This window comes from Lycorma delicatula, chromosome 1, assembly GCF_047948215.1.
Source record: "Lycorma delicatula isolate Av1 chromosome 1, ASM4794821v1, whole genome shotgun sequence".
NCBI lineage: Eukaryota > Metazoa > Arthropoda > Insecta > Hemiptera > Fulgoridae > Lycorma > Lycorma delicatula.
In genome coordinates, this window is record NC_134455.1 from 124396783 (window position 1) to 124421202 (window position 24420).

General features: G+C 30.3%; 1 protein-coding gene across 2 annotated transcripts in view; it reads right to left on the reverse strand.

Annotated features, from left to right (window-relative positions):
* LOC142318175 (uncharacterized) overlaps positions 1 to 21411 on the reverse strand; it is a 128989-nt gene extending 107578 nt beyond the window's left edge. The window contains exon 1 of one of the 2 annotated variants that reach the window (XM_075354722.1): positions 21304 to 21411. The gene's annotated coding sequence lies outside the window, so the exon portion shown is untranslated. Of the gene's footprint in view, positions 1 to 7857; positions 7994 to 21303 lie in introns of those variants that run through there. The other variant, XM_075354725.1, reaches the window with a different exon arrangement.
* Positions 21412 to 24420: the final 3009 nt, after the last annotated feature.

The window sequence follows — 24420 nt, forward strand, 5'->3', positions numbered from 1 at the left end:
CAGCTAAGTCCGGACTATATGGTGGGAGATCATAAATTTCCAATCCAAATATTCTCAGTAAATCACGTGTGGGACCCGTAACATGTGGACGTGCATTATTGTGCAACAGGACGACGCCATCGGTCAGCCGCCCACATCACCGATTTGGAATGGCGCGCCGTAACTTACGTAGGTGTGGCAGAAGGCTTCTGCATTTGTATCGTTCCACGTGGCATGAAATCAATCACCAGTATGCCAAACCGATCCCAAAAGACTGCGGTCATCAGTTTGCGTCCAAATGGCTGTGGCTCGACCTTTTTTGGTCTGGTTGGTGATTGAGGATGATGCCATTCACTTAACTGACGTTTACTGTCTGGCGTGTATATGAAATCCATATTTCATTGCCGGTAACAATCGAATTAAGGAACTCATCACCTTTTTCTGTGTAGCGCTTTAAAAATTCGAAAGGAGATCCCATTTGGATTTTTTTGTGACGTTCCGTTAAGATGTGCAGCATCCGACGTGCACAAACTTTTCTAAAGCCTAAATGGTCATGAACGATGCGACCGATAACAGCTCTTGAGATATCAGGAAAAAGAAGGGTCTATCGGAAATCGTTGAGCGACGATCTTTTCTGATTTCATCATCAACGCGTTTCAACAAGTCCTCGGAGATTATCGAGGGCCTCCCCGAAGTTCTTCATCGTGCACATTAATTCTGTTAAACCTATCACACCATTTTCGGAAGTTACTTTAATTCATTACATTATCATGAATTTCAGCCGGCGTAAAGTTCTGATGGTTTAAAAAATGTATGGCACCACGTATTTCACAGTTGGCGACAACATCGATTTTCCTACTCCTTCTACTACGCAATAACTCACATGTAATCAAAGATACTACAACGCGACGACTTACAGACAACAATGTAGTGTGTACATTACTAGCGTGGCCATGAACGACACAGGTTCGCCAACCTTAAGGAGATAAATTTCCCAGCGGTCTTTACTTTAGAGATGTCCCTTGTGTGTATGTATATATGTATAGACCCACTAGTTGTAATCTTAGCTTATATCAAGTTATAATTATGTAACAAGATTCCTAGATGTAACAAGATCCACCATCATGCAAACACCAACCACCATCATGCGTTAGTTATCCAACTATAAGCTCGAATTAATAGTGATATTATATTTATAAGATATTAGACAAAAAAACGATTACGCCCTAAAATTTATAAATGATCTAAGATAAAATAGAAGCTATCAGGAAATGAAAATTTTAGCTGCAAATAAAGAGAAATGAAGACAGTTTTTAGACAATGGAATATTTCACATAAGTAATAAGGTGAACACCGATAACTGCCAAATATGGGGTAGCGAAAACCCTCATGAAAATTTGCAGCACATTCGTGATAGTCCTAAGGTCAATGTTTTTTGTTCCATAAGGAAACAAAGACTGTACAGCCCGTTCTTCTTCCAAAAGGTAATCGTAAATTATATCATTTATCTGGACATGTTCCAAAACTTTCTACTTCATCAGTTAAAAAATAATGATCAAGACGGACGCCATTACCATCAGCACGATGGGGCACTACCTCACTACCACCTAAAAGTCTGAGATTTTCTTGAAACTCAGATTGGTCGTGGATTGGTGGAAGGTCCAATTACATGACCACCTCGCTCCCCAGATTTCATTCCGATAGATCTTTTCTTGTGGGTTTCAATAATGATCGGATTTATGTACTACCTTTGCCTGCTGATATTGTTGAGCTAAAACTTAGAATTTTTTCATCGACTCTGCCACAACTGCAGAGTATCGCTGGCTACAGGCTGAAATGAAATCAACTTCAGGTGGGATATAAGCCGCATTACAAATGGAAGCTACATACAGTCAAAGTGAATGTTGCGTGACAAACTTCATGTTGTTTTTGTATGAAATGAGACCGCAACCGGATCTGTAGGTTATCTAAATAAATAAATAAATCTTTGTATACTTTTAAAGTTGTGGAGTCCTTTCTGAATCACCCGTGAAAGTATAGTAATCTTCAATTCAATGTAAGCAATTCATTGAAGAAAGCATAACCATCAAAATCACAAAAGACAGGTCTTTAAATTGTTAGATGCCATGTATTATTCATGAATCACTGACTCAATAAAACCAAACCGTAATGGAAAAGACACCAAAATTATTATTGTAATGATTTTATTTTGATATTAAAGAAACGATAATTTACATATCTTGAAATAGATTTGTTTTACAAATTAAATATTTTAAATTAATTTACCATGAACCTTTTTAGAATTATAATTGAAGAGTATATTGAACTCAACGTACTAACACTTAATATAAAATACGTAATAATTTTAACTATCAAATATCTTATTACCTCCCCAAATGTTATAAGGTAGACATTGGTTTATCCGCAGTCTTTTTCCGTTTTGTTAATTTTAATATCTATACATAAGTATTTTATTATTATTATTATTATTATTATTAATAAAATGTAGACTACACTAATTTAATCTGCAAGGAAATTGTTTTATTTTGTAGGTGATATATTATTTACATAAAATAAAGGCTATATTTACCATTTTTGAAGTGAAAACTTCTTTAGGCGCGTTGTGCGGAGATTTTGGGATAGACTTTTGCATGGGTAAAAAAGAGCTGACTCGTAATCAAAAATCGTCACGAGACGTTAGAGATATATAAATTATAAATGGGTTAGTTCTCACAAAATACTGCAGATGGCGCTGATGTGTGACCGCGTACTTTAAAAGAGTTTAATACAGGTTTTTTTTTTTAAATTGTTGGTTTTAGCTAATTTAGACATGAAATAATTTTTAACAATTAAAAATTAATTTGAATTGATAAAATATTTATTTTTAGCATTAATAACTTATTTTAATTAAATAAATACCTGCTTAATAATTTTTAACTCTATTCAAATAATTCCATATCAATCAACGCCATCTGTTGCATTTTAAGAGAACTAACCAAGACCAGCACTATGTATATTCTACATTCTAAAATTCTAAATACATGCATTACAGTACATTAGTAATTCACTATTTTAAAAGAATTGAATTCGAACATAGAGGAATCCCTCATGCTCCCATTTTAGCATGGCTTGATAACGCTCCTAAAGATGCAATTAATGAGGACTCTAACAAGGCTATAGAACTTATAAATTCTTTAATATCCATTTCAGAATCAGAATCATCTGGTAATATTAAATTGCAATCCCATAAACGTCCTTTCATGTATTATAAAAAAATTACAAACAAAACAAAAATGAAGATTTGATGCTCCTTTTATGCCGTCTAAAAAACAATGATTTTAACACCAATGAATAATACTGAGGATGGATTTTCACATTATAAGAAAAAATATACAATATTTCTAAACAATTTAGAGAATTTAGATTATATTGATATGAGTAATTTTTATGAAAAATGGTATACAAACAGATGAAGAATATGTTAATATCATCAGAGCTATTATTCGACCAAGAGTATTTCTAAAGCGTCAACGAAGCGAAAAATGGCACAACCCATTCAATTCTTTTTTATTAAATGTAGTTAAATCAAACACCGATTTTCAATTTATCACAGAAGAATATTCGTGTGCAGCTTATTATAAATATATTTAATAAGTACTCCATTATGTCATTTAAAATAAATAATCAAATACGTTGAAATCAATAATAGAATAAAGTATTATTAACCAATGATCGGTAATGATTGTTTGAAGTTTCCACTTCTGTTGGCCAGTCCCGCGACTACCACATTTTTTTTTTTTTGTATTGCGTATCAAGCCACAAATTTGAATTAAATATATATTCAGTCATTCATCACGCAATCACGCGCGCGCTTACACACAGACACACACACACACACACACACACACACACACACACACACACACACACACACACACACACACACACAGAGAGAGAGAGAGAGAGAGAGAGAGAGAGAGAGAGAGAGAGAGTGCGTGAGTGAGACAAATATATATATATATATAAAAACAACTCTCGGTACAGCTGGTTAACAAAAAGCGAGACGCTGCGTAGTAAAGGAGGGGTTAGCGATCGATGAGGGGGTCGAGTCACCAAACGACAGCTGACGGAAGTCTGTTGCCTTCCACCACTCCAACAGTTATATTAATAAGAGACATCTGTCGTGAACTACAACGTCAGCTGACTGATTTGCATACACGTATAGCCTAGTACTATACATAAATTAAATTCATGATCGACTGACACACCTTGCCAATTGTTATTCTCTGTGATAAATGTTATGATTTTTACTCTCTCGATATCTTCCAATATATTACCAAATTACCAGCTTGTTATTTAGTCAATGAATTTAAATACAATTAAATGTGTATTTGAAGAAATTTATTACGCATGATGCAATTGTACATTACAAGGTTCAAGTAAAATGTAATTTATATATTTTCATCGCATATTTATAAACAATTTGTACATCCGACTTCATTTGAGTTCACAAAAAGAAGGAAAACATCTTTTTTACATTTAATGAAACTTGGGGAAATTAACAAAAAACATGAAAAAGTTTTCATCAGGTTTCCTACAAATTTGCTGTTGCTATGTGAAGAGTATATAAGGAGGTATAGAGAACGAAAGAGTGAGAGGAATTATTGAAAAATAATTAGGCGGAATTTATCCTTCTAATAAACATAAATATATTCACTATGGACTATACCAGTGACCTTCAGCGTAAACTTTTTCATTGACTTTAACTTGAATGCAAAAGTAAACTAACGTGCAAGGAAATTAAGTTTATACGTTGGATACGCACTTGTGTTGCATCTAAATTTAGAACAGCTGACCCGATTTTTTTAAATAGATATTCAATGACTTATTTTTAAATGTCTATTCTCAATTGATATCAGATGAAATAATTTGAAAAACAAAAATGGCAAACACTAAACGTTATTCTTTTAGACTTAATATCAACATAAACTCATGAAAAGCTTATCAGATGAAAGAGCTGAAAAAGAAGATTTTATTATATATATGTATACCATTTGAAAAAAAAAAAAAATATATATATATATATATATTATATTTGTATATCAATCTGTTACACCTTATTTTTATTAAAACATTAAATTTTCCTAAAAATGTTACCTCAAGACTTTATTTTTAGTAAGGATTGTCACAAAGTTTCATATGTAAGGACTTAGAATAAAAACGTATCACGCTTTTTATTTATTTGACATATTGGAAAAGTTTTGAGGTAGCTCAGTTAACAGTAGTTTCATGTTTAAAATACAAAAGAAAGCGGTTACAAACTTTTTTCTAAATTGATTGAAGGATCTCATATAAACTTTTTATTATTACTTCAGCGAAGATTCATGATTGTTCTGCTACCAAATATCTAACTAATATCATTTCTTTTCCAAGCATAGTTATTTCAACAAATCGCTCATTATGAATCACTGATATAAAACTAAGATCAACTTACCAGAGCAATGATTAAGAAATCTTCAAGATATACCCTAATAAACGAGATTTAAAATATCTAATAAGTTCTTAGTTAAAAGATTTTTTAGTCAAAATAATTTTAAATACAACAAAATATTAATTTAAAAAAAATAATAATATTTTGAATAGCTGTAAGTACTTATTTCAGTTTATTGTTATTATATATATATTTACAATTCACTATAAAAATTCTTAAGGATTCTAAACAAATAAAATAAAATACATGAAATTTGCAGTTAGTGAAAAATGTCTACTCTCACCGAGATTCGAATCTAGAATCTTTCGAGTAAAATTTTGAGGTTATACAAACCCAAACCCAACAACATAAGTGATAATCGATCTTCCAGCTAAAAAAATGTTATCATAAATTTCTTATTTTAATAAACAATATTTATTCATCGCGGAATCATTACGAAATTCTATGAACGTAAGGTTCTCAATTTGAAATTATTTTGACGTCCTATTGAATCTATTCCTATTCTTCCTGCTTTAGTGTTAGTTAATTTCAATTGTGCATTTGATCACAGTTAGCAAGTTAGCATGCGCAACCTTGGCAAATCTCCAAACAATTAAAGTCCTGCAGACGAAAGACAAAGAACTTGAAACTATGCCTATGGAGATATTTCATTTCATGTTTTACCAGATTCATTCTGTGTCTTCATTGAACAATTTTTTTACAAATTTTTATTTCATACTTCAGTTTATAAAAAAATTCGATTTATAGTAATTTTTTTTTTCTTGATTATATCGCCACATAAGCTTGAAGCTTGTGCGTGAGATATGGAAATGTAGCTTAAGAAAAATGCCATGCCTGACCGGGATTCGAACCCAGGACCTCCGGATATAAGGCCGAGACTCTACTCTCGCGCCACGGAAGCCGGTAATTTAGTTGATATATTTTACCAATTATTTTAGCACCTAATATCTTATGTTATAATAAACATACACGCACAGTAAAGTAAATATATTTTATTTCTCCTGCGAATTCAATATTAAAATTTATTCTAATATTTATTACTGATGCCAGTAATAAATTATTACCAATATGTCACCGGAAATGAACTACCCCTGATTTTTAAAATTTCAAATAAATTGGATAATGGGAATTTTAGATGAAAAATTGATTTCAAGATTTAATCCGAAAAGGACAGTCAATGCGAATTCTGGTAAAATGAATTTATATAAAGTAAAGCAAAATATTTTTCATCACAAAGAAATTAATCCCCTCACGGTGTAGATATCAAACAATTTTTCAATAAATTTTTTCGTTTTAATTTTTATCAAGAACTTTTTTCAAAGAATGAAACCTTAAAGAATAAATCAAAATAAAAATTTTTTTTTTTTGCTTAAATAAAAAAGCAGGGGAGTCTAACTGCACGTCATTCATAAATTTTAAAATATCTTCTACAAAAATGTTGTTTTCGTAGTTAATTGGGGTTAATTGAAACTTTTTTGTAAAATATATATCCCTTAAAAAATCAAACGGAATATAATCGGAGGCCTTGTTTAAAATTAAAAAAAAAAAAAACTATGTATAAATTTACGAGTTATAATTTACTTTTCAATAATGTTGTAAGTAACATCAGAGATAATACATATAATATATATTCATCACTTCATTTTGATGGTGTTAACAAAATCGGTTGATTCACTGTAAAACGTCAAAACGTCCTTACAATAAAATTTGTAATTAAGTAAAATTGATTTGAACAATTAGTATGATAATGATTTCGGGAATCTTTTAATTTCTGAAACAGCTCCTTACGTTAGGAATAGTAGAATTACCAGTATTCCAGTACATGTTCGTAATTAAATTTGAGCAATAAAATGTTGGCCGAGAAACGGTTCTAATGTAGTCATTACCATTAAAATGTAATTCATTGTGCCTCGAATTGTTTACTTTCTGCACGAAAGACAAGTATGTTAATCTAACATAAAAATACGTAGTTCTTTTTCAAGGAGAAATTATATCTGATTATTCTAGTGTAACAGTTTTTATTGAATAACATATTAGAAATAAAATCTTGCTCTGACTACGTTCGAATTTTTCCACTTTCGAAAAACGATTAACTGTTAATTACATGTGGCTAATAATTTTATAATTTATGCTTATAATATTTCAGGAAACATTAATTTTTAATGGCAGAGAACATCATCTCCGTTTATTTAACATCGTAATATAACTTTATTATATTTTTTGTTACAAAAAAAATCGTTTTTTAAGCCTATCTTAACTACATCATGAAATAAGAAAATGTTTACAATATAAGAATTATACATAAACAAAATAACTGGTTGTATTGTATTTTTGTTTAATCTAATAAAAAATAAAATAAAACTGTTAAATAAAAAATCTCTACTCACGAAATATAAGATGAATGTGTGGAGCGTGCGAAATGCGTAGCTAATAAATGCAGTAAACTTTAATTTATAAATAATAAATAAAATAAAAAATAATATACATTTTATATGACTTGTTTATTTTGGAAAATAAACTAACAGGAACACTTCTTACCACAACAAAATGATAATTAAATTTTATTTATCACGTTACTAAGCAGGCCTAACGGATATCCTTTTTTTTATATATACAAGAGAAAGAACAATAATCCCATATCATCGTAAACTTCCTGTACAAAATACGTCAAGATAAAAGAACTTTCATAGTTGTAACCTAAACTATTTTATTTATCTTAGTGAACACATAATGATACTGAACATAATTCTTACTGAAGAATAAGAAAAAAATAATTAAAATTTTTCTTCAAAGATTTTCAATAAATTATCAGCTTGTTTAACCGCTATACAATACTACCATTAAAAGAGATTATAGGATAAGAAACACACACGGTAATGAACAGGGGAATTATGTAAGGAGCACAGGTTTTAAAAGCCTCCCGCGGTCGGACCCAGTAATGGGTTTGAGAACGCTGGTCCAAAACGGATATGGCACAAATCCGTCCATAAATAAAACAAAACTTAAAACTTATAACCGACATTAAAATAAACCCTTGAAACACGTCCGATTATAGAATCATACACCAGCAAGGGACACTGTCCAGGCTCTGCGATTCGAAGGGAGAATTTGAAATACTCCCGCCACCTTTGCGTTCCGTTCCGTTCCGGTAATGAACACGTACATCATAATTATGAAACATGTTATCTTTTTGTTTAAAAATGGAGAAAACATTTACCTGAATTATCAGGCAAGTGCTCATTTAATTATTCAATGACCATTAGATCATTGAAGTAGTGGAAAAATGAATTTATGAAAGTAAACTAAGCTGTACAACAATAAAGATGGTACTCATATTTTCGTTACTGTACCTTAAGAAAAAATTAGGAAAGTAGGGGATAAAAAGATTTCCACCTTAAAGTTAAGAAAAACTTCAAATTTACTCAATATGACAATGGTTGCATGTGAAAAAAGTTTCACAAGTTTAACATACGACAAGCCCCCATACGACAAGAAAGTTATAGCGTTTTGTTTTTTTTCGAAAATGCCCCCCCATTTTCACCCCCATGCTCCGATTTTTCCCGTTAACGAACTCGACCGAGATTTTAGGTCGTTATATTTTATGTATCAATTTGAAAGTGATTGGCGCAAAATTATGGCAGTTATCGTGTCCACAAGAAAGTGAAATACACATATATATATATATATATATATATATATATATATATATAATGTGTGTAACTTTATTATTTTATATTATATTACATATATATGTATAATTTTATTAATTGACGGTGGTTTTAGGATCTGGGCATGTGAAACTTGAAGATATATCGAAATTTTCCGGAAGTCGAATCATGGTATCCATTATTATAGGTAGTTTTCTTACGAAATCTACCTAATACGTTAAAAGTCGACTCAAAGAATAAGTAGAAATGACTGAACACAACAAAATTAAAATATTTATTTACATCCTTTTTCAGTTGATAGATATTTGAAAATCACATTCTCAAAAACTGTTAAAAAACTGTACAATTTTCCTTTCCATGGCATTAAAATAATTACGGAAAACAAAGAAAACATAAAATAATATGACACGGAAATATCTATAAATTCTAACGACTTGTATAAGGTAAAAAAATAATTTATAACAGAAAGACAAAACCCAGAACCTTCCGAGTGAAAGGCAAAGCTTTTTTTTAATTTAAATATATTGATTTATTAATAATTGTTAACCTCTGATTGTAAAAAAAATGTTTAATGGGCATACAAGGAAGTCATGTGATGTCCACATCAGATTTTTTTTTAAACTTCAAAATAAGACACCGAATGGTTACATTTGATACAATTTTTACCATGCTGACTTCTTAATCAGCTGGTCCCAGATTTTAACTCCGGAAACTGCCCGACATTTTTCATCTACTATTTCATTTATTTAATCATCTTTATTAATATTTATATCAGAGAATCTGGCCAAAAAAAAAAATTATTGCCAAAGGATTACTCGTGTTACCACTCGAATTAGGAACTCCAACATTTTCAGATAACCAAAATTAAAACATTTTTGAAAACTGTCATTTCAAATAAATAACCATTTTTTTCATGTAGAAAGTTAATATCAGGAAGTTATTTTATACGCCCGTAGAAAAAAAATACTGATTAAAAGAAAATATAATGATTATATACCTGCTGCTCTCTCAGATTTGTTATGATTTTATTTTTAATTTGGTTCACTACATAAGTTTGACGCATGTTACACAAATGTCATATGAAAATTTTATTTCTCGGTGAAACACGAATACTTTACTAATCTGTTATAGAGATCAACAGAATTTACCAGCTTTGGTAAATTTGGCTATATTTATTCGGACTCTTTAGATCTTCGATTACGCTAAATGGCGCAAATGGTTTTCCCTGATATTTCCTAAAATAATTGCTATAAAAAAAAAAAAACAATGACTAGTAAAAATATATATATTTTTTACAAATTTAATAAAAAAAATTTTTTAATATCTATTGAAATGAGATTTTTCTCGTCAAATTTTTATTTATTTTAATACCCAATAAATTTTAATATTAACTTCAAATACTAAAATTATATGAAGATTGGTCCTTGAAATGATTTTTTGTTTAACATAAGGATCGGTTTGAATTTTTTTCTTCTTATGAAATCGTTTATAAACATAATCGTTTTTCTTATTTTCTTTTTGGTTAGATTATAATTATTTTATAACTTACTACTTCATATGAATACCTAAGTCCGATTATATTGCTTTGTAAAAGTTGTAAAGGTGTATAGAAAATCCGCAGATATTTGTGATTGAAATATTACTTGTAATAGAACAGTTTATGAAATCATTACATAAATATATTAACGCTAAACATTTTAATAATAATTGTTGTTAGGCGTTATTTAAATTGATATTATTTAATCACACATGTATATAATATAATTAAATAACAAATGAATATTAAAATACTGCATGATTAATAAGAGTAAAGAATTGATATTTTTTTATAAATCTTATACGAATCAATATATTTTTGACTACGTATATATTACATGTAGCGCAGAATTATTTTAAAGGAGGGTTATAAAAAAAAGGAAATAAAATCAAAAGTGATTAACTTCCTGTTAAAGAACGTAAATACTTAAGATTATTTTGTCTTTTTTATGAAGTCACCCTATCACCAAGTGTCTTTGTATGTAAATGTATTCAACCTTGAAGGAAGTAAATAACAGAACTGTTATTACCATCCAGTTTTTCACTTCAGGCGATCATCCGCCAACTATAAGATTAGTCATTTGTTTTATTCATTCATATACAAATTTATGAGTAATACCACATGCAGGTGCGTACTTATTTCCAAGTATCTATACGAATTTTATAAAATTTATCTTTTTGTATATTCCAACAATCCTCATTAATTCAAGGAAATTAAATATTTAATTGAAATATCAATATAGTACAATAATTGCGTTGCTTGATCACATTTTCGGGTAAAAAATAATGACAATACTCTTTCCGTAAAAATTTATGTTATACTTAAATATTTTAACCATACTACACTACGTTTTTAGCCAATTTCAATTAAAAGAAGACATGCTCAGTTACTACTTAAACATCTTTCTCTTTTACTTATTCATCAAATGAACCGATTTCGAACAATCTTATTTTAGATTGTACAGGAAGTTCATTTGGAGATCCTGTAATAAGTTTTTACCAGATAATTTAAATAGAAAAATTGCCTATGCAGATTATTTGGAGATAACTTTTTTGTCAAAATTACTGACAATACATATTTTAATACACTAATTTAATGTTGAGAATCAGACTGTTTTCTAGTGAAAATTCTAAATTCAAGAAAATTTGTCGGTAAACTTTAAAAAACAATTATTGCATATGCCAGTTTCAAAGAACCTTAGCTCAAGCTCGATACTAGGTAGACTTTTATAGTGTTTTTTCTGCATGTCTTTGCTTATTTTATTATTATTGTTAATATTATCATCATTATTTATTATTATTATCCCACACTTTCACAGCTTTTACTTTTGCCCGTGACATTCCTTAAACTCGGAGTAATTTATACCAACGAGATTAGGCTTGCCTTCCGGGCAACATGGCAGGTGTCAATTATCACGCTCCTTTGCATTAGCGCGTGGGTCTTCCACGCGCTAATCTTCAGTTTTTCAAGTTGCGCAAAATAGATGGTATTATTCCCTCCGCAGATACAATTATCGGGATTATATAAACTTCTTTTTGATTCCACTTTTCTTTAATTTCAAAAGCAAGATCTGTATATTTCTGCAGCTTCTCATTGCGTTTAGTGTATATGCTGTCACTTGATTGGATTGCTACGTCTATTAGGTAAGTTACTTTTTCAATTTTATCAACTACTACTTTATCTGGCTTATTACAGTCGATAGGTTTTGCTGTTACAATTCCCTGGTTCCAGAAAATTTTTGCGTTGTTGTTCACCAAAAAGAAGGCTGGCTCATAAGTACAGTAGGACCCTTTTTAAAACTCTAACTTGTATCTATTGAACTATTGACAGATTGCACAATTTTTGCCACGTTGTTGTGCCTCCTAGTGTACTCCATCGGAGCTAGAATCGGACAACCAGTGATTATATGGTCGATTGTTTCATTGTGTTGCATACATAGCCTACATTTGTTGTTGATATTTTCTTTAAGAATAAATCTCTTATAATTTCTCGTTGCTATAAACCCCTCCGTCTCAGAATGTAACTTTCCCTGCACAAGCCAATTATTATTATAACAATAATGCAAATTATTCACTTTTCATACAAAATAGTTTTATTTTTGACATGGGCTGAATTTTTTTTAGGCCTATAAAAATGTAAAATAGAATAAAACATCTGATGCGGACACCACATGACTTCCTTTTACACCTATTAAATTACATACACGCGCTTTTAAAAGTACATAAAATTTTATTCCACTAATAACTTCTGATTTTTTTCATTTCTTTTTTTTATTGTTATTGAATTATTATGTATTACAATGTTTTTTTTTGTTTTTTTTTTACAATCAGAGATTAATAATTAATAATTATTAATAAGTCAATATAGTTAAATTAAAAAAAAAAAAAATTGTTGAAAGAAAGGAAATGAACTGGAGTCACACCGATGTGCATTCCCCTTGTACGATCCAAATATTTCTTTAATTAAAATTTTATTTGGCTATAACGCTGGAACCAATGAAAATAAGTGCCTCTTATGATATATCATTGAAAAGCTCTTTTTTGGGGCACTTTTGGTTCAGTTGATTGCAATCAAAACGGAAGGTACACCACTAGATGTTACAACAGTCCTAAATCAAAAATTTCATCATTCTACGGCTAATCGGTTTTGAGTTATGCGAGATACATACGTACGTACAGAAGTCACGCCAAAACAAGTCAAAATAAATTCAGGGATGGTCAAAATGGATATTTCGGTTGAAATCTGAAAATCGAATTTTTTCGCGATCAATACTTCCTTTACTTCGGACAAGGTAGTAAACATTGGGAAATTAACTTTGTAAAAATTAAATGAATAAAATTGATTCAAAAAATAATAAAAACTTTAAATATTTTTTTATATTTCGATTCTGAAGTCGGCGTCAAATTAACAGTTAGTAGTATGGCTGTTAAACCGATGCAATTAGGGACATAATCAAAAAAATAAAAAATTTAAAGAATTGAAAAAATATTATTTTTTTAGTATTTAGAGTTGCTTTGGTTTTTAAGTTAATTACATTATTTTTTATTAAGATTTTAATTTTTTTTATAATAAAACCTCATCATTTTACAGAACTTTCATCCAATTTATGTAAAATAAAACTAAATGATTTTCTATTACAAAAAAATAAAATTCGGCACGCCGAGAGACGGAGGTAGATTTCACCCGTGCTAACTAGGGAATAAAACATTTTTCCACCTTAAAGTTAAGAAAAACTTCAAATTTACCCAAACGACAATAGTTGCATGTGAAAAACGTTTCACATGTTTAGCATACGACAAGCCCCATCTTCTTATAATTCCAGCAACATTTTCGTCATCCCTTTCCGTAAGTTTGGTCATACCAAAACTTGTTTCAGACAAAATTTTTAGGTAATGTTTATAAGACTAACAACCACATTAAACCGATTCGAGCTGTCCCTATAAAGGGCGGTATGATTTTTTTTTGTCTTCGAAACCTCATTTTTTCCACCCCTGAGCCAATAGTTGGTGATATCAAAAAACTTTACTTACATAAATTTTAGCCTCTTATCGTTTAATAGCAAAAATCGTTTAATAGTAAAAACATTAAACGAATTCGATATTTTACTTATTAAGAAAGTTATAGCGATATATTTTTTCCGAAAAAGCCCCCCCCCCCCCACCAACACCGCCATGCTCCGATTTTTCCCATTGACGAACTCGTCCGAGATTTTAGGTCGTTATATTTTTTTATATCAATTTGAAAGTGATTGGGGCAAAATTGCGGCTGTTGTCGTGTCCAAAAGAAAGTATATATACATATATATATATATATATATATATATATTTATATGTATATGTATGAAGCTCTATGAAGCAAGTTCTGTTATTGTTGTGTGTTACGAAAATGGAGCATTGCAATTTAGAGCAACGTTGTACAATCAAGTTTTGTGTTAAACTTGGGAAATCCGCGAGTGTGATCTTTGAAATTTGTTTATCATTGCTTATCAAGAGCACAAGTTTTCCGCTGGCACAAATCATTTTTGGAAGGCCGACAACATGTTGAAGATCAACCTCGCTGAAAGAGACCTTCAACTTCTAAATCTGACGAAAACGTTGAGCGTATGAGGAGTTTTGTGAGATCAAACCGTCATTTAACAATAAGGATGATGAATGAACAGTTAAATTTAAACACGGTAACCGTACATCAAATTTTGACAGACGATTTGGGCATGCGAAAGGTTTGTGCGAAATTGGTGCCGAAAAACCTCACAACAGAACAGAAGGGAAATCGAAGAAAAACGTTTGCGTTGATCTTCTTGAGAGGATTGAAAATGATCCAGAATTCTTCAATCGTGTGATCACAAGTGATGAATCCTGGATATTTGAGTACGATCCTGAAACAAAGCAGCAAAGCAAAGAGTAGCACACTCCGTCATCTCCTTGACCAAAAACATGTCGTATTAGCAAATTAAAGATCAAAACCATGCAGGTTTGCTTTTTTGACAGTAGGGGTATCGTGCATAAAGAATTTGTTCCTCCAGGAAAAACTGTCAACCAACTGTTTTATAAAGGTGTCCTTGAAAGGCTTTGAAAAAGAGTGATTCGCGTGAGAGACATTGTATACATTTGGATGCTTCATCATGACAATGCCCCCTGTCACACGGCCATTTCCATCACTGAGTTTTTGACCTCAAAACACATTCCTACAGTTCCTCAACCCCGCTATTCACCTGATTTGAGTCCTTGTGACTTTTCCTTTAGCCGAAATTGAAATATGTCTTAAAAGGACGTGATTTTGGAACTCTGGAGAACATTCAAAAGGCTGTGACCGACCTGTTAAAACCCCTACCGGTTGAAGCCTTCTAGTGCTGCTACCAGGAGTGGGAACAACAACTCCGACGGTGTATAGCTGCCCAAGGGTACTACTTTGAAGGGGATAATATTGTTGTTTGAAAAAAATTAGAACTTTGGTAAGTAAAAAGTCAGTCTCATTACTTTTCTCATATATATATATATATATATATATATATATATATATATATATATATATAAGATACCATATTAAATAACTAGTGGTAATGTAGTTAGTAGTAATATTAAATAACTGGTATTAACATAACTAGTTATTATGAACGGTTAAAAATCATGAAAAGTTTTGAAAATACGGAAAAAGGGATATTTTTTGCAAAACTCATTACAATAAAAAATAAAGGTACAAACGAAAAACTCCCTAATTATCTGATGGAATGAATAAAATCTATTGTTTAACAACAGAAAGGGATATATTAATTCTTTATTTTACAATATATGTTTTTATTATTTTTTTTATTTTTTTATTTTACAATATATGCTTTTTTATTATTATGATCGAAACAAATCATGTGAGATATAAGTAGCAGCAGTCACAGTTGCGTTTTCTGAAAGTGAAGATGTTTATGGCACATCTAATACCAGTGTGGTGAAAAGAGTGAAAGTTTCCTTTGAACATTACATATCACAGCTAAATTATCACGTGAAACTTCACAAATGCGCTGAAGGAAAATCGCTTCATATTTTACTTTCTGAAAAAAGCATTTTTTTTTATTTTTCGGGATGACTAACCGATTTTTAGGAGTGACTTTGACTCATTATTACAACGATTATGATTACGGTACCTAACAAATTTACATTAAAAAAAAAATTAATAAGGTAGAAAATATATGAGCTACCAAGGATTTAAAGATCACAGTTGATTTTTCAAATATTAAGTGCTTATAATTAAAAGTAAAAACAACCTGAAACAGCATTTGTTACTTTTTTTTACTCAACCGAACATTTGTAATATAAGGTTCATATTACATAAAATTAATTTTAAAAGATAATATATTAAAAATGACTAAAACAATTCGCACACAGACATTTAAGATTGTTTACTATTTTTTTTATTTATTAACAGCTGGCTAATGTACAGTTAAAATAATGCGACCACAAAGAAACAAACAAGTAATAGAATCACAACCACATTTTTTTTTTTTTTTATTACCACTTTAATACGAATTAAGTTGGCCTTGAAAACAAAATATCATTCATTTAAAATAACATTAATTACTGACTAGCTATACTAAATTATCTAAATAAATTTTAATTAGCCATTTTGCTCGACTTTTCATTAATATGCTAATGCCTAATTGGTGGGGAAAATTAGGGCTCTTGATTAATTGATATTTTATTAAGAAAATTAATTATTAAATGAAATCTGCTCAATAAGTTTTCAAAAATAATTTCTTTTTGAAAAAATAATTTTTTGCTGAGAAAAGTTTTTATATATTATAACAAAAATAATACTCGTTCAAAATATTTTTACCTGAAAAGTCTTTCTATGTAAAACCGAATAAAACAATTTATAACGTTATTTTATTTCTCTACAATTATTTTCCGAAAAATCTTTTCCTTGCAGTTTTTACTTCCTTGAACGAAGTAAAGGAAGTATTGTGTTCGCCAAATATTTCGATTTTCAGATTTTAACGGAAATATTCATTTTTATTATTCCTGAATCCATTTTTTCTAGTTTCGGCGTGACGTACAGAAAATAAAATAACATGAAATAATGTAATAACATGAGTTATCTTGCATAACTCAAAAACGATTAGCCATAGGATGTTAAAATTTTGGATTTAGGACTGTTTTAAAAATCTAGTTGTGCACCTCCCGTTTAATTGCAATCGACTGGACCAAAAGTGCCCAAAACAGCCCAAAATCCGAAAAATCGGGATTTTGAACTTTTTGTTAACTGCAACAATAAGCCCTCATTGAGAGCTTTTCAACAATATATCATAAGTGGTACTTATTTTCATTGGTTCCAGAGTTATAGTCAAATAGAAATTTAAAAAAATTAGGATGGTTGAAGCAGTTCCCCCTAAGTAGACGGAAGGTCAAAATAGTTGTGCCTTCACCTTTTAAGGTCTTTTGACCTTACATGGGGAAGGCACATCGGTTCAAATTCAACTTCATCTCCTTCTTTTCTTAACTTTTTTTTTTAATTAAAGTATATTGATTTATTAATAATTTTAAACTCTGATTGTAAAGAGATTTTCACGATAAATTATTCAATAATAACAAAAAAATAAAAAAGTATCAGAAGTTATTAATGAAATAAAATTTTATGTACTTTTCATTTTAAAAAAATTGTGTCTATGTAATTTAATAGGCGTACAAGGATGTCATGTAGTGTTCATATCACTTTTTTTTTCTGTATATGTTCTTCGGTTTCTATTTTCGATTCTTAAGCTTATTCAACACACATGTTTAGGATTAACAAATTCTAAAGTCAAGTCAGTGTTGTCAGAACACTGACAACACTGAGACTTAAACTCTTAGAATGATTGGCATTTCGTTGGTTCGATATTAGTTTCTTCATAAATCTTAAAATTTTACATATCAGTAACAAGTTCGTCATCTGTAAACATTGTGTTTTTTTTTTGTCGTCTTCCGTTCGTTAGGATCATATTTCTTCGGCAGTAAACACTGATATGCAGGGTCTTACTGACAAGATGAAACTTTCTATCAAATTTCGTATTGGCCTTGAAACTTATCCAACAAAATCAAATTTGTAATCTTTAAAATCAGCATTCGTAACTGTAAAATCATGAATTTTGAAAAATGGGTTTGATAGCCACAACGGTTTTAATTATTAAATAACAAGGTATCTCTTAAGGATACCCTCCTCAAGGACACTAAAGCAAATGTAAAGATTACATACACGTAATAGGAAATGTTTATAGCTTATAGTGGGGTGGGAGTGTTACATTATGAGAAAATAATGAACGGCCGGATTATTGAGATTGCACTGTATCATGGTTCAAAATTAATGGTTAACCACATCCCGTGAATAAAAATAGGAAAAAATATTAATATTTCTTAGAATAATGCCAATGGCTTTATTAGATCAATTATAAGATTACACGGTTGAATTTGTTTAACCCACTGAGTAGGTCTAGTTGTGAACTCGTCATCGCAAATCAGCTGGTTTCGAAATCGAGAGTTCCAAGATTCAAATCCTAATAAAGGCAGTTAATTGTATATGGATTTGAATACTAGATCGTGGATACCGGTGTTCTTCGGTGGTTGGATTAACCACACATTTCAGGAACGGTGGTTCTGAAACTGTACAAGACTACACACTTCAATTATAATCATACATATCATCTTCTGAAGTAATACCTTACGGTGGTTCCGGAAGCTAAACGGAAAAAAATATAAGGTAAATTGTTCAATTTCATCGAAGTTCCTAAAATAATTATTTACTTAAATTTTCCTTCGCTAAAATAGTTTAAAAAATGAACGCCAAATGAATAGGTTACAACCAATTTAGCAAGTTTAAGGAAGCGATGGCCGTTTGAAATTTTAAAACAATATAAATGTACTGTTAAATTATATTTACATTAATTAGGTACATTTACATTACACTTTCGACACGAACACTGCCTAATGCGCCAGTCACTTTCAAATTGATAAATAAAATAAAACGACTCAAAATCTCAGTCGAATTCGTTAACGGGCCAAATCGGACCATGAGGTGGAAATGGGGAGGGTTTTTCGAATAAACAAAATATTGCTATAACGTTTTTATTAAGTAAAATATCGAATTTTTTTAAAGTTCCTATTATTCTTTGGATAAGAGTCTAAAACTTAAGTGAGTAAAGTTTTTTGTTGTCACCAACCTTTCGTCTTGGGGGTGGAAAAAATAGGGTTTCGAAGATAAAAAAAAAGTCATACCTTCCTTAATAGGAACAGTATCGAATCGGTTTAAAATGATCGTTAGTCCTTTGTCTGAAACAATTTTTCATATGATCAACCCTTACGGCAAGGGATGACCAAAATATTACTGGAATTGTAAGAAGATGGGGCTTGTCGTATGCTAAACATGTGAATTTTTTTCACATGCAACCATTGTTGTTTTGAGTAAATTGAAGTTTTCCTTAACTTATGGTGGAAATCCCCTACTTATCACCGGTGAAATCTACCTCCGTCTTCCGGCGTGCCAAAAGGGATTCTTTTTATATGGTACAGTTCTCGCTGCATTGTATATCTTATTAAATCACCGAACAGAACGTACTGACAATTTTTATGAATTAAAAATCCAAAAGAAGAAATCACACTATCTTTCAAATTTCACTCGCGAAATTTTACATCTATCTTCAATAAAACCTTGCTTTTCGGTGATACTTAATATAACTTCACGAAAAATTTCAATGTAAAATTTAACATTCTCTTGATTTAAAATACATTGTTAAACCATTTAAAATATTTTCTAGGAAAAAATTTATGTATTCTTTTTGTTTTTAGAAAATTTACTTCAGAACTGTAAGGAAAAAGGGGAAATATATTAAATTATTGTGTGTCCTCATTTACATTTTATTAAATACATATTTTATTTGACATAGTATTGTTATCAAAGTTATATGAGAAAGGAAGTCGTTTAATTGAATAGAATTGATAAGCTGTCAAGTTTTTGGTAATACTTTTATCAGATTAATTTAAAAATAGTTTTTATTAAATATAATAATATTTTACGGCAGTGTGATTGTTACAAAATACATCTTCTAGTAAAACAATATTTTAGTTGAATTTTACATTACATTAAATTCGGTAAGAATAATTTCATCACTTTTCTATTAACATTAATTGTGAAACAACTGACATCTCTGTACAATATCAGTCAATTTTGATTAATAAAATACAAATTAAAATTCATTTTTATTTAAATTTAATTTGTAGGGAATGTATTGATTTCTCTAACTGAACTTGAGTTAGTCAAAATATTACTTCATAAATACATAAAATCGGACACTGTAATTCGTTGACGGTTTAAGTCATATTGCTCTCTCAATAATAATAAAACCAACAACAACAATAATAATAACAATAGAGTTATGCCGTAATCTGTTCAAGTTTAGTAATTGCACCGGTAAAAAAAAATATTAATCAGATCAGCTGAGTATCTGAATTATTAAATGTTTAACTAAAATTTTCCTTTTCAATTTCTACTCACTGACATTAAATTTATTATTTTATTTCTGTATATAATTGTCATTATAATTTGATTAAAAATACTGTATAAATAAATTTTGTTGTAATTCCTACGTAGAATGCAATTCAGTCAACAAAAATAATGAATTTATTACAATAGAATGTCTTATAGGTTAACTGCACACACAAATGACACGTTACGTGAAAGATAAAAAGAACACAAACTAATGACAAAAAGTATAGAACGGCGAAATAAATCAATCAATAATCATTGAAAGCTTTCGACAATTTCAAAAAGAAGCCACATCATTTCTAAACTGCTACTTCACTGATGGAGATGTATAGTACCTCCAAACAGATATTTAAGAGAACAATATCCTGTATTGAGTCGTTTTATAATTAAATCTGACACCCACCTAGAAAACATCGGCACTATCAATACAATAAGTAGTGTATTTTTACTACTATAAAATAGGAAAAAAGATGTATCTTAAAGTAAAAGATTTGTTATTCAGCATAATAATAGTGATTAAATGGATCGGTAATAACATTTCTAACCGGAAAAACAGTAGTTTAACCATAAGGTCATATTTTTCTAATTAGAATAATTTAGTTTAATTCTTAATAAAAAAATGTTACCTTTTTGAATGAGTGTGAATCGACTACTAAAATTTTTAGTGAAGTAATAAGAATAGCTACATAGAAACTAGTGCTGTACACAGCCGATATTGCTCACCACTGGTTATAACTAGAATTACGTACGATATAGCGTAGGGGACAGCTGAGAGAAGAAAACCCTCCCTTTGCAGAGTTTTATTATTAGCCACGCGCCCCGCTGCCAACAGCTGCTGCTAGTGTACTGTATTTTAACTCTCACGCAAAGGCAAGGGAGCTGAACGTAACACAACATGAGAATTCAGTAAACGGCTTGTACTGTCTCAGCTGTTGGAGTAATATGACTAATCTTTGAATTTCACAAATTAATATTTGAATATTGTGTAGAGCAGTTACATCCACATTACCAGATAAGTTTTAGTTTTTAAGAAAATTTTATTTCTATAAATAAAGTAATTTTTAACCGTACACAATAAATTTATTTTATTTATTATCAATAGAATTTTATCATAACAGCCAATTAATTATGAAATTTTTTTAAATATTTAGCACGATTCTAATTTCTTTCCGTCATTGATCTGATTGATATTAACATGAAAAATTTAATGTAATTTGTTCCTTGTGATAATTTTATTCTTACGATGTTAATTAACTACTTTTCAGGGTCATGCGAGAATTAATAATAATAATGTTTTCTGTACTTTATCATTTTGAAAACTTTTATCGATTAATTAAGGTAACCAAACTCAGCCATATTATTTTCATTTTACGGCGCCTGGCTTTCTTTGATAACATGCTATTGATTATTGAAGACAATGATGAGAAAGCGTCCCTTTTTTTGAGTTTCTTTCTGGGGGTCACACAACGAAGACTGGTTATTAGCACCCAGAAGCAATGCTTCTGGTAAGGTCAATATTATTCATTGAATGTTTGCGTTCAATGAGGTTCATTGAACGCCGTTCTCACCATGAGGAGATTGAAATCCTAATGAAGTAAAAAAGTAAGTCCGACAGTAAGCAATGAAGTAACTCCGACACTCCCCCACCTCGTGGAGGATACGTAATGGTATTTCTCAACAACATCAATAACAAAAAAAAAAGAAGTAAGAAAGTCCATTGATATTGTGTCAGTAGGTAACTTACCTCCTTTCCCAACATTAAGTGTCTTTTCGCGGCTACGTCTGCGAGAGATGAAACCATCGACTACCGACTATCCAAAGAAGAATATGACCAACAAAATGCATCCTGTGAAGTGAGAGCCACTTCCACAAGATGTTGGCCTGATAATGGGACTCACTAGGCCAACTACAAAGAAGATCTGTATGTAATGAAATTTCCTAAAAGTAGACCCAAACCAAATTTTTCTCAGAATAATGAAATTCAACACCAGTTCAAGGTTTCTACAAAAATATCCGATATTTCTCAAAGGAACCCGTGACATTTAAATAATATCTAATATATGCAAATATATTAGTTATCTCAAATTCTGAGATAACTTTCTTTTTTTGAGATTGTTTTGAGATTCTTTTTTTTCTAATTCAAAATAGAATTCGAGTTCATCTTCCCCATTATAAAGTCCCCCCCCCCCCATGATAAAGAAAATTATCAACCGATACAATTCTAATAATCATTATATCCGCAATTTTAACGATTCATATTATAACAGTTACAAAACCAAGGAAAACTAACTGAAGACTTATGTATAAATCATTATCTCTGTTAACTAAATCAGGGTTATGGTTTGAAATCTAGTAATAGCTTTGTAGAATGCTAACGGGCTGGCTCAGCATATCCAAGAAGTTACAAGATTTATTGTGTTACAAAATTTAGACATATAAAAGTTATGATGGTGAGATAAGCCACGTATTAGAAAAATTCTCCCAATTATCGAGCTGAAGGAGGTTCAGCACTAATAAAAAACCATTCTATTTCTCATCACCAATTTCCAGTGTATCATATCCAAGAAACAACAGTTGTTTTTGTTGTTCTGTTTTGGTCCTTCACAAATATCGGTGGCCTACTTTCCTCCTAGATACAGACTAACAGAGTGATTTTAAAAATATCTTCACTAACTTGGAGGTTTTATGTACGAGCTGATTTTTAACATAAAAAGTTTAATTAATAATGCGGAAAGTCTCATCTAAGTAACCCAAGAGGACACATGCTATTTATTAAAACTTGTGGACGAACAGAATTTCTCCAATATTTCTTCGGATGAATCAGCCTACTAGCCCACTGACAAAAGAAAAACTCCCAGATGTATTAGATTTCTTATTAAAAAAGGCGGTTCAGACGCATATACCGACATCAAATCCAGTTAGGATCTTTCATCAGACCACTCACCATTTATTTAATCAATTACTTCGATTTTCAATAGCATTTCATTACTTCAGCCAAATTTTAGATGATAAAATCACTTTTAATACCAACTGAAAAATGAAACTGATATCAACAATTTTTAAACTATCTATCAGGGCCATACAAGATGCAGCAACAATACCCTTTTCAACACCCAAGAAATTTTTGTCTAATACAGTAATGTATATTCCAGTGAACATTAAAATTTCAATTACTGCAAAACAGTGGCTAAAGACAGTACGTCAGATATCATGAAGTCTCTGATATAAAAGAAACTAAAACAATGCTGCTAGTAATCTAAAAAGAATGCTGAAAAGTTTTAACAATGAATCATTGCAAGAATATTTGGAATAACTGTCTTCAAATGACAACATTAACCTTTATCTGTGAGGCCTCTAACACGGAAGAAATGAACTTGACGCACTATTCCACCCTTCAGACTTTCAAATGGTAATTGGACAAGAAGTCAAAAAGAAAAACCCGAAGGATTTTCACTTCACTTTTCAAATGTTTTTTCTCCATTTCCTTATAATAAAATATAATGATGATGAGATCTTTGAGTTTCTTTCGTTTCCATTTCATATACTTTCTCCGTTAAAACCTTTTTCTATTGACGAAATTTCAGAAGCCATTAATAAAAGCTTAAATCTTAAAAAATGCCCGGGTTGGGACTTAATTACTGAAAGTATATTGGAATAATTACTACAAAAGCATTTATTCAAATTGCTTTGAATTTTGACGCTATTCTCAGAATATAATACTTACCGGATCTATGGAAAATAAC